General features: G+C 41.9%; 1 protein-coding gene across 3 annotated transcripts in view; it reads left to right on the forward strand.

Annotated features, from left to right (window-relative positions):
• LOC144495818 (zinc finger homeobox protein 4-like) overlaps positions 1-1,296 on the forward strand; it is a 242,271-nt gene extending 240,975 nt beyond the window's left edge. For all 3 annotated transcript variants that reach the window (XM_078216341.1, XM_078216343.1, XM_078216342.1), the window contains exon 10: positions 1-1,296. This exon is cut by the window's left edge and continues 2,813 nt beyond it. The gene's annotated coding sequence lies outside the window, so the exon portion shown is untranslated.
• The last annotated feature ends 9,025 nt before the right edge of the window (positions 1,297-10,321 follow it).

The raw sequence follows: 10,321 nt of genomic DNA on the forward strand, positions 1-10,321 counted from the left end.
GGATTTGCAACTTCTACCACACAGTGAACTGATTCATATAATGCTTTGCTTTGCTGTTTTCTGTTGCTGTGGAACTAAAAGAATGTGAAAGCTGTTAAGGGTGTTTTATTTATGAGTTACTTTTTTTGCTAGGTGCAGCAAAACTATGTGATTCATTCCAAAGTAACAGAAGGTAACTGTTAGAAAGTGAAAGGATTGTGAAAAAGGAAGCTAAGCTGTTGTACATATTTGTAGTTGGCCGTGCATGGTACAAAATTATTATTATGAAGAAATGCATCTGTATTGCTTTTGGTATTTCTATTCTGAGATGAACAAGTAGCATGTAATGCAACTGTTTGACAGTTTAAATCAAATCATGCTGAAAATTGTTTTAAATGATCAAATCAAGAAACATTTCATTTTAGTTCTTATTGTACAGATGTTTTTTGTTGAAGATTTGACTAATGATCACAGCAATTTTTATTCTATACATTTTTATGTGAACTTTTTAATGTTCTTATTTGGATTTTTTAGTATATATTAACATTTATGTTACTCCTGAAGACACTTTTCTGATTGTGTTTCGTGAGAGACAACATGGCCTCCTAAAGGTGCAATTCTGCAGATGTAATTGTGAGCTACTGTATTGTTTCCAAAGGCTCTCACAAAGTTGGCTTTGCCTTTCCATTAATGTGGAGCTATAATGTGAGGTCGGTCTGTCCAGTCAATTAACACTATGTGCAACAGTGTGTTAGCATGGAACAGAATGCGTCTCACACAAAACTAGGACTGGGTTACAATTGGTGGTCTGACAGCATAAGCATACAAACTTTACAAACTGCACAGCGGCCAAAAAACTTGTACTGGATGGATCATGTCATGGTTAAAACATAAGGACAGCCTATAAACGGTTGAGGAAGAGGATTGTTATTCTGGATATCAAAGGGATTATCACAGCGCACCCATTGGCTACATAATACATGCCCTCAAAATCTGGGTAACATGGGATATGCACCCTGAGGTTCAATTAACAGTCGCTATGGCTATAACTTCAAATAAACTAAACCAAAAATGTTATTGATGTTTTATATATAGAGAGTTAGTCTCATTAGTTTTTGTTACTGTAATGTTTGAAGTCTCAACTGTACCGTATTACGGTAAATAACATGGTTTTGAAAACATTTTTTATTTTGTCACAGACCTGTTGTCATAGTTGAAATGACGTTTATTGTAGATGGTATCTGAACTTATTCTTCTGGAAATAGTTCATCAAGTATGTTTGTTGCTCATTGTGATACATTAAAAACTGTATCTGCAAATCTTGTCAAGTGTCCTGTGCTCTGCATACAAATATTACAAGTTAGTTTATGGGAATATGCATACAAAATAATAAAGCTGTTAGAATTCTACAAGTCACACGATTGAGAAACAGCCACTTAATTACATCATCTTTCGATATCACTCCCTTCAATGATGGGCGGCACGGTGGCACAGTGGTTAGCACTGCTGCCTCACAGCGCCAGGGACCCTGGTTCAATTCCGGCCTCGAGTGACTGCCTGTGTGGAGTTTGCACATTCTCCTCGTGTCCGTGTCCGTTTCCTCCGGGTGCTCCGGTTTCCGAAGATGTCTGGGTTAGGTGAATTGGCCATGCTAAATTGCCCCATGGTATCAGGGGGAATAGCAGAGTAAATATGTGGGGTTAACGAGATAGGGCCTGGGTGGGATTGTCGGTGCAGGCTCGATGGGCCGAATGGCCTCCTTCTGCACTGTAAGGATTCGATGAAATCTATGAAATAATACATAAAATTGTTCACGTTACTGGAAACTTCAAAGTTCAACCAATAAATGCAGATTGCTACATAAAATAGCTTTAGGTATTTGGAAAACACCAATCGTTCTGTTTCAGGATATATTATATGATCTGGACCCCTTGTCAGCTTTATAAATCATTTTTACTTAGATACTTTTTGCAACATTTAGCTAATTAAGTACATGTATCGTTAAAAGATACATCACACCAAAAGCATTTAGAAATACCTCCTCACCTTATATGACCTAAATGGCATCATCGTGTATTTTAATGTATTTTTTACAGATCAAAGACTTGTAGACTGCAAAAGCTCTGAATGCTCTGTGCACCAAAGTATAAATATTTTGCTTGGTGATTTAATGGAGAGCCTTTTAACCTGAAAAGCAGGTGATTTTGGGTCAGGTTAGGACTGATCTGTGAAATCTGTTTCACAGCTCAAAAGCATCTTCAACGCAGCCACTTCTGGCTTTAACTGAGGCTGAAGGGTTGGTGAGGCTGCAGACTCCTCCAAGGAGGCGGGTAGGTACTTCCACCATAAGGGGGCTTTGAGTCTCATTGTCATTCAGGTTTCCTGAGTGAGAAATTCAGCAGCTTCATCCAAGTGAGGAATTGATCATTTCAGGAGGTGAGTGTCTTTATGCCCACGATTGGGCACCCCCTCAAAAACCACCACCCCAGTTTTGACAAATGATATCCCCTACAAGAGGCCTTCGATACCCCTTCTCCCAACCATTGATCCTTAATCTTCTCCACCACAAGACTTCCAACCCCCCCCCACCCCAACAAATCCTGGACCCCAACCTCCCCCAACACAAAAGATACGATTCCCTCCCCACATCTGAAGTCCACCCGATCACTCACACCCTCCTCCCTGCATCGATCAGTCCCCCTTCTCTACCCAATGCATCTCCTTCATAATTAGCTTCCAATTCAACACCCTTTCCCCACACTCCTCCATCTCAAACAAGGACCTGCCTGTTCCTGCAGTCTTCCCTAATCAGTTCCCTGCCCAACTGGAGGCCCAGTCTGTCAATCAGGCAGGGAATCAACCAGTGATGTCATGGATCTGCTGCAGAGCTCAAACTCCACAACATGCATGGAAATCCAATATCCAAGTTCTTCATGAATTCCTGGCTCACCCTCTTCCTATAGGTTGGACAAGTAAAAAATCAGCCCAATGAAGTTTCTACCATCATATACACTTATTTACCACATTTATCAATATAGTGAGCATATTGACAAATAGAAAGACCTCCCTTCCTGAAATATATAACATTTTATAAAAGAAACCATCAATGAAGACACTGTACACAATTGCCACAGATGTTTGGCTAAGCTCTTTCATAGTTACCAAAACCGGCAACTTCTTGCAGGCGGTAGTTCTATCCTCTCTGTGTACTATTCAATTGCGGACACAAATGCTGACTACCTGGAAAAAAACAGACTGTTTCTTATACATTAAATATTTCAGACAGCCAATATTTCTGAACTTCTGACATTTACACTTGATAGAATAAGTGAAACCCTCACTAAAGCAGCAGGTAAGTGACAACATGTTTAATCAGATCAAAAGCTATCACTGGCAAAATTTACTACTGGAAAATCTGTACATTTGTAGACCAGTTTTTGTTTGTTGTGCTTACCCCAAGATTTAAATTCCGAGGAAGTTTCTTTTTTAACTTGTTTTGTGCCTTTCTTTTTTATTGCAATTTCTGCCAGTGCTTCTTTGTTACATTCTGACTTGGATGAATGATTGAAGGATGAAGGTCAAGGGATTGAAGGTCAAGATCATTAATCTTTCAGTCTGCAGACAATTTTACAGGGTAGTACAGATATGATGTTGATGATTTCTATTCAATCAAACCTGTTCTTTTCCTTTCAATACTTTAGTATCTACTAAAACAACAAATTCTTTGCAAAGTCCCAAGGTAACTACAAAGCGCAACATTTTACAGCACCAGAAATCCTTGCTCAGATACTCATAATTTTTTCAAACTCCTTTCTCGGTTGTTGGATTGCTAGCAAAGATGGCATTTATTGTCCATTCCAAATTTTCCTGAGAATTGTTTCTGAGCTGTTAATGTTTGCATGGTTTGATACAATAGACTGGCAGGTCAACTACACTAATGGGTGCAAGAATTGCACACAGGCTAGACTGGGTATGGACAGCAGGCTTCCATCCCTAAGTTTAGGTTTTTACATTAATCTGACTGCTTCATTGTTATCTTTGCCAATATCAGCTATCTGCAGATTTTTTTAAAAACTCCAATTCATTTTCACATGGTGTGATTTGAATTCATGCTCCCTGGATTATTAGTCCAATAATATAGGCATTATACTGAATGGCCATAATCATAACTCCTTTGCACTTCAGTTGAAGATATCTTCATGTTGGGGAAGATGAGCAATTATGATATCTGTTCATGAGAGTTTGTTCCTTACATTAAAGGAGGATGTGTATCTGCCATAATGTTAACAATCTCTCAAATTTTAAGAAATTATATGGAGCCTTTGTGTATTGGATATTATATAATTTCACAGGATGTGGGCATTGCTGAGCTGGCCAGCATTTATTGCCCATTCCTAATTGCCCTTGAGAAGATTGTGGTGAGCCGCCTTCTTAAACCACTGCAATCCATGTGGTGTCGGTAAACCCACAGTGCCATTAGGGAGGGAGTGCTGACTTTGATCCAGGGACAGTGAAGGAATAGTGATATATTTCCAAGTCAGGATGGTGCGTGGCTTGGAGGGAAACTTCCAGGTGGTGATGTTCCCATGTGATTAATGTTCTTGTCCTTCTAGATGGTAGTGGTTGTAGGTTTGGAAGGTGCTGTCTAGGGAGCCTTGGTGAGTTCTTGCAGTTCAGTTGTAGATGGTACATATGGCTGCTGCTGTGCATTTTTGGTGGAGGGAGTGAATGTGGATGGGGTGCCAATCAAGCAGGCTGCTTTGTCCTGGATGGTGCCAAGCTTCTCAATTCTTGTTGGAGCGGCACTCATAAAGTAAGGTTTATTTATTAGACAAATAGGCTTACATTAACACTGCAATGAAGTTACTGTGAAAATTCCCTCCAGGCAAGGAGGGACTATTCCATCACACTCTTGACTTGTGCATTGTAGAATGCACAAGTCAAGACAGACTATGGTGAGTTACTCGATGCAGAATTCCAAACCTCTTCCCTGCATTGCTAGCCACAGTATTTATATGGCTAGTCCAGTTCATTTTCTGGTCAATGATAACCTCCAAGATGTTGATAGTGGTGAATTCAGTGATGGTAATGCCATTGATTGTCAAGGGGCAATGGTTACATCCTCTCTTGGAGACAGATATTGCTTAGCACTTGTGAGGCATGATTGTTCCTTGCCACTTGTCAGCCCAAGCTTGAATGTTGTCTAGGTCTTGCGCCTTATGGGCATGGGCTGCTTCAGTATCTGAGGAGTCGTGAATGATCCTGAACATTGTGCGAACATTCCCACTTCTGATCTTATGACGGAGGGAAGGTCATTGATGAAGGTGGTTGAGTCTAGGGCCACAACCCTGAGGAACTCCTACAGTGATATCCTGGAACTGAGATGAGTGACCTCCAATCACCACAACCATCTTTCTTTGTGCCAAGTATGACACTAACCAGCGGAGAGTTTTCCCCCTGATTCCCATTGATTCCAGTTTTATTGGGTCTCCATGATGCCACACTCGGTCAAATGCTACCTTAGTATCAAGAGATTCCACTTTCACTTTACCTCAGCTCTTTTATCCACCTTTGGTGCAAGGTTGTAATGAGATCAAGAGCTGAGTGGCTGTGACAGAACCCAAACTGTGCATCAGTGAGCAGGTAATTGCTGAGTAAGTGCCGTTTAAGAGCACTGTTGATGACTCCTTCCATCACTTTGCTGATGATGGGAAGTAGCCTGCTGGGGCAATGATTGATCAGGTTGGATGAGTCACTTTTCTGTGTACAGGACATACCCTGCCCAGGTAAATGATGTAGCTGTACTAGAACAGCTTGGCCAAGGGCGCAGCCATTTCTGGAACACATGCCTTCGACACTATTGCCAGATTTGTTCGGATCCATAGCCTTTGCAGTATTCAGTGCCTTCAGCTGTTTCTCGATATCATGTGGAGTAAATTGAATTGGCTGAAGACTGACGGGGCCTCAATGCTGAGAATGATCATCCACTTGGCACTTCTGGCTGAAGATGGTTGCAAATGCTTCAGCCTTGTCTTTTGCACTGATGTGCTGGGGCTGCCCCTCATTGAGGATAGGGGTTATTGTGGGATTTCTTCATCCTGTTAATTGTTCACCGGCATACATGACTGAATGTGGCAGGATGGCAGAGCTTTAGACCTGATCCGTTAGTTGTGGGATTGCTTAGCTCTGTCTATCACATGCTGCGTTTGCTGTTGGACATGCAAGTAGTCCTGTCTTGTAGCTTCACCAGGTTAACATCCCATTTTTAGGTATGCCTGGTGCTGCTCCTGGCATGCCCTCCTGTACTCTTCATTGAACCAGAGTTGACTTCCCAGTTTGATGGTAATGGCAGAGTAGCAGTGTATGCCAAGTCATAATGTGTCTAAGGAGTATAGTAAGGGGCTGAGGACACAGCTTGTGGGGCACCGGTGTTGAGGATGATTGCAGAGGAGGTTTTGTTGCGTAACCTTACTGATTGCAATCTGTGGGTTAAGAAGTCTAGGATCCATTTGCAAAGGATGGAGCTGAGCCCCAGGCCACAGAGTTTGGAGATGAGTTTTTTTTAGGAATAATGGTGTTGTCGGCTGAGTTGTAGTCAATAAATAGGGTTCTGACATAGGTGTCTTTGTTATCCAGATGTTCCAGGGTTGAGCGTAGGGCCAAGGACATGGCATCTGCTGTGGACCTGTTGTGATGAACGGCGAACTATAGTGGATTCAGGCAATCTGGAAGGCCAGAATTGATTCGTGCCATGACTAACCTTTCGAAGCACTTCATTATGATGGATGTCAGAGCCACCAGAAAATCGTCATTATGGCACGCTACCTGGCTTTTCTTTGGTACTGGAATGATGGTCGTCTTCTTGAAGCAGATAGGGACCTCAGATTCGTGTAAAGTGAGGTTAAAGAGAGGTTAAAGATGTCTGCGAATAAGTGCGCCAGCTGGTCCGCGCAGGATCTGAGTGCTTGTCCGGGTACCCATCCGGGCCGGTCGCTTTCCGTGGGTTGACTTTGGGCACAATTTCCCAGATGTTAGTAAGAAGAACTTTGCAGGGTTTGAGTTTGCTGTTATCATTTCTGGTCCCTAATTCAATGGTAGGTGGTCTGTCTGGTTTTGACTGTTCTTTAATGGTTTGATGCTATTTCAGAGGGCATTTAAGAGTCTGGGTCTGGGATCACCTATAGCCAGACCAGGTAAGGATGGCAGGTTTCTTTCCCTAAAGGGCATTAGTAAACCAGATGTGTTTTTAAAACAATTGACAATGGTTTCAAGGTGACTATTACCAAGCCCAATTTTTAATTCCAGATTTATTAATTGAACTTAAATCCCACCGGCTGCCATGGTAGGGTTCAAACCCATGTTCCCAGAGCATTAACCTGGGCCTCTGGATTCCTAATATGGTGACACTATCACTATGCCAGGCCTCCTCCTTCTCTCTCTTCCCCCTTCAGTGTTCCTCCCAACCCCACCCTCTAAGGGAGAATTTGTTTCCCCCTTGCAAGGTTGACATTCGAATGATAATGATCTTTGAAATATATTTCTTTACCTTTCAGTAATTTATTCAGGTATGATTACATATTTGTTATTGGTGAATATAGAGTTTTTGTGTAGAATTAAAATACGTGTGGGCTGAATTTTCCGACCCTTCCCGCCAGTCGGATCTTCTGGTTGCGGGTTCCCAGCGGCAGGACTGGAGAGCCACGCAGAACGATGTAGGCGAGACCGGAAGATGCGAGCCACCTCTGCTGCTGGAAAGCACGCCTGGGGGGTGGGAAATCCAACCTGTACTTTCGATGGGTAATAATGCTTGAAATTCGAAATCGATTCTGTCAGCTCCAAGTTTAAAATGTCACTATTTCAATTGTTCATTTATAATTAAGGAGATGGTAAAAACTCTAATCTAACAGTTACTGTTTGTGATTTTAGTGAACTGACATTTAATGCATCTGTGTGATAATCCACTGTTCACTATTTTAACAAAGATGTTAATATTCTTTCAATACATTGATAATAACCTGCAGGAGACAGCAGGATGTGATTTTAGTGCTTTAAGTGTCCATGCAGTAAAATAACATTAATTTCATATTGTTAAGGAAAAATTGTGATGGTACGAATTAGAAATGATTAATGCTTTGCGGACAGGTTTTGTAGAGTCGAAAAGCCAGGCATGAGCACGCTGTGAAACATTAATTTAAACACTGTCAATCTCAGGAATCTTCCATCCTTTCAAAAACTTCAGGTGTCACGAATATTTCAAAGTTCCATCCCTGCATGGGTCAGAATTGTGCTGACGGGGAAAGTTCCAGAGAGCCAAATAACAGGCTTCCTATGCATCTACCACCCAATTAAGGACGGCAAGAGGAAAGACCAATAGGGGGCCTGCACGCAGCACTGGATGAATGATTGCCGCACTGAGGGAGGTGGACGGAGGGAGGTTGGTGTGGTATTAGGGTGTTTGGGAGGGTTAATGGGGTTAATGGACAGGCAAATGTATCACCAATGTCACGATGTAGCGAGTCACATGAGAGTAGTAGAATGTAGTAGAGAGTCTGGAAGAAGTCTACGTGTCTGCGTGGGTTTCCTCCGAGTGCTCCAGTTTCCTCCCACAGTCCAATGATGAGGGTTAGGTTGATTGGCCATGCTAAATTGCCCCTTAGTGTCAGGAGGACTAGCAGGGTAAATACGTGGGTCTACGGGGATGGGTGGGACTGTGGTCGGTGCAGACTCGATGGGCCGAATGGCCTCTTTCTGCACTGTAGGGGTTCTATGAAGTCAGCATGAAGATAGTACTTAATCAGGATTGTACCCTGTACATATGTATATAGTTATGTGTTATTAATATGCGGTTATTGTTCAACCATACAAGCCTCTATTTCTTTCCACAAGACAACAAACAATATGCAACATGGTGGCAGCAGGTGAAGTACCCCCAAATCCCTAAAAATAAAGAAAATAGTCTAACCTGAGAGAAGTGTGCTTAATTGGAGACTGGATATTGCCTAAAGAGCTCCGTTACAGGTGTGGAGGCTGAAGGGCAGAAGAAAGATCCACTGTGCAGTGTAAGAGGGCTCCAGCAGAACATGTGGAGGTACATTGTGGGACCCCATCCAAAGCTGAGTCAAAGGCCAGATCTCAAAAGAGTGAGCAAATTCCAACAAAAGGTTGAAATAAGATTTAAAATTCAGTGCAATAATCAGGTAGTACTGGCAGACTTATGGTTTAATGAACATGGCTTAAAGACAGTGGAAAAGACAGCGCCTTAACAAGTGGCAACTGCAATGAATGAAAAAGAAATTAAGGCGAAGTCAATGCAAAAATTCAGATTCAATTCAATTCTCTAAGCTCTGAGAGACCACAAACTGACCCAAATGGCACGTTCAAAAGATTTTCTGCAGAAATTAACACCAAATCAACCAGTTAAGGCAGATGTAAGGGTCAGACCAGTGCAACATTGGGCATTATGGAGAAGAAGGTTTTGAAGAAGTATGAAAGCATCAGGCTTGAATAAGGAAAGACAGGCTGAACAAGTGAATAGACTATTTTATTCAGGTGGTCCTATAGCCAATGACATAATTGTCAGACAAGGAATAAATGAATTTTCTGATAACTTTGAAGGGATCATGTCACCTACTTTACCCTAAGAAGCAATAAAAAAAAGCAAAAGTTAGCAAGATAGTCCAAAATCCTAGGGAACCCATTGACTATTTCATAAATAACTTGTACAGTTTGATCGAGGTCTGTGACTATGGTAACCTGATGTTGAAGCTCATAAGAGACTGAATAATAGAGTAATACCCTTTCAGATGTACTCCAATCTAAAGAAGATCTGACTTTGGAAAAAGCCATCCAAATCTTGAGACAATCGAAGTCCACCAGAAAAATCGATCCATTTTGTGTGGTGAAGTTAAACTGCATCACAGAGCAACCCCAACAATCCATCTCATAGAGCAACAAAACAGCAAGGAGGCTCCAGGGCAAGGAAAGCAATAACCAAGCAAAACACAAGATGGTGGCAGACTGTGTCAGTGCAATGGCACCAAGAGAGCTGTGATGTGGAGATGCCGGCGTTGGACTGGGGTAAACACAGTAAGAAATTTAACAACACCAGGTTAAAGTCCAACAGGTTTATTTGGTAGCAAAAGTGTGGCTTTTGCTACCAAATAAACCTGTTGGACTTTAACCTGGTGTTGTTAAACTTCTTACCAAGAGAGCTCACAGGCACGAGCAGTCCAGCAATCACTGAGCAGTGCCTCCACTGCAACTGCCTGGGGTACTTTGCAAAGATGTTAAAGTCTGAAACCTATAGAAACATAGAAAAACTACAGCACAATACAGGCCCTTC

Source organism: Mustelus asterias, chromosome 7 (genome assembly GCF_964213995.1).
Source record: "Mustelus asterias chromosome 7, sMusAst1.hap1.1, whole genome shotgun sequence".
In the NCBI taxonomy this organism is placed as follows: domain Eukaryota; kingdom Metazoa; phylum Chordata; class Chondrichthyes; order Carcharhiniformes; family Triakidae; genus Mustelus; species Mustelus asterias.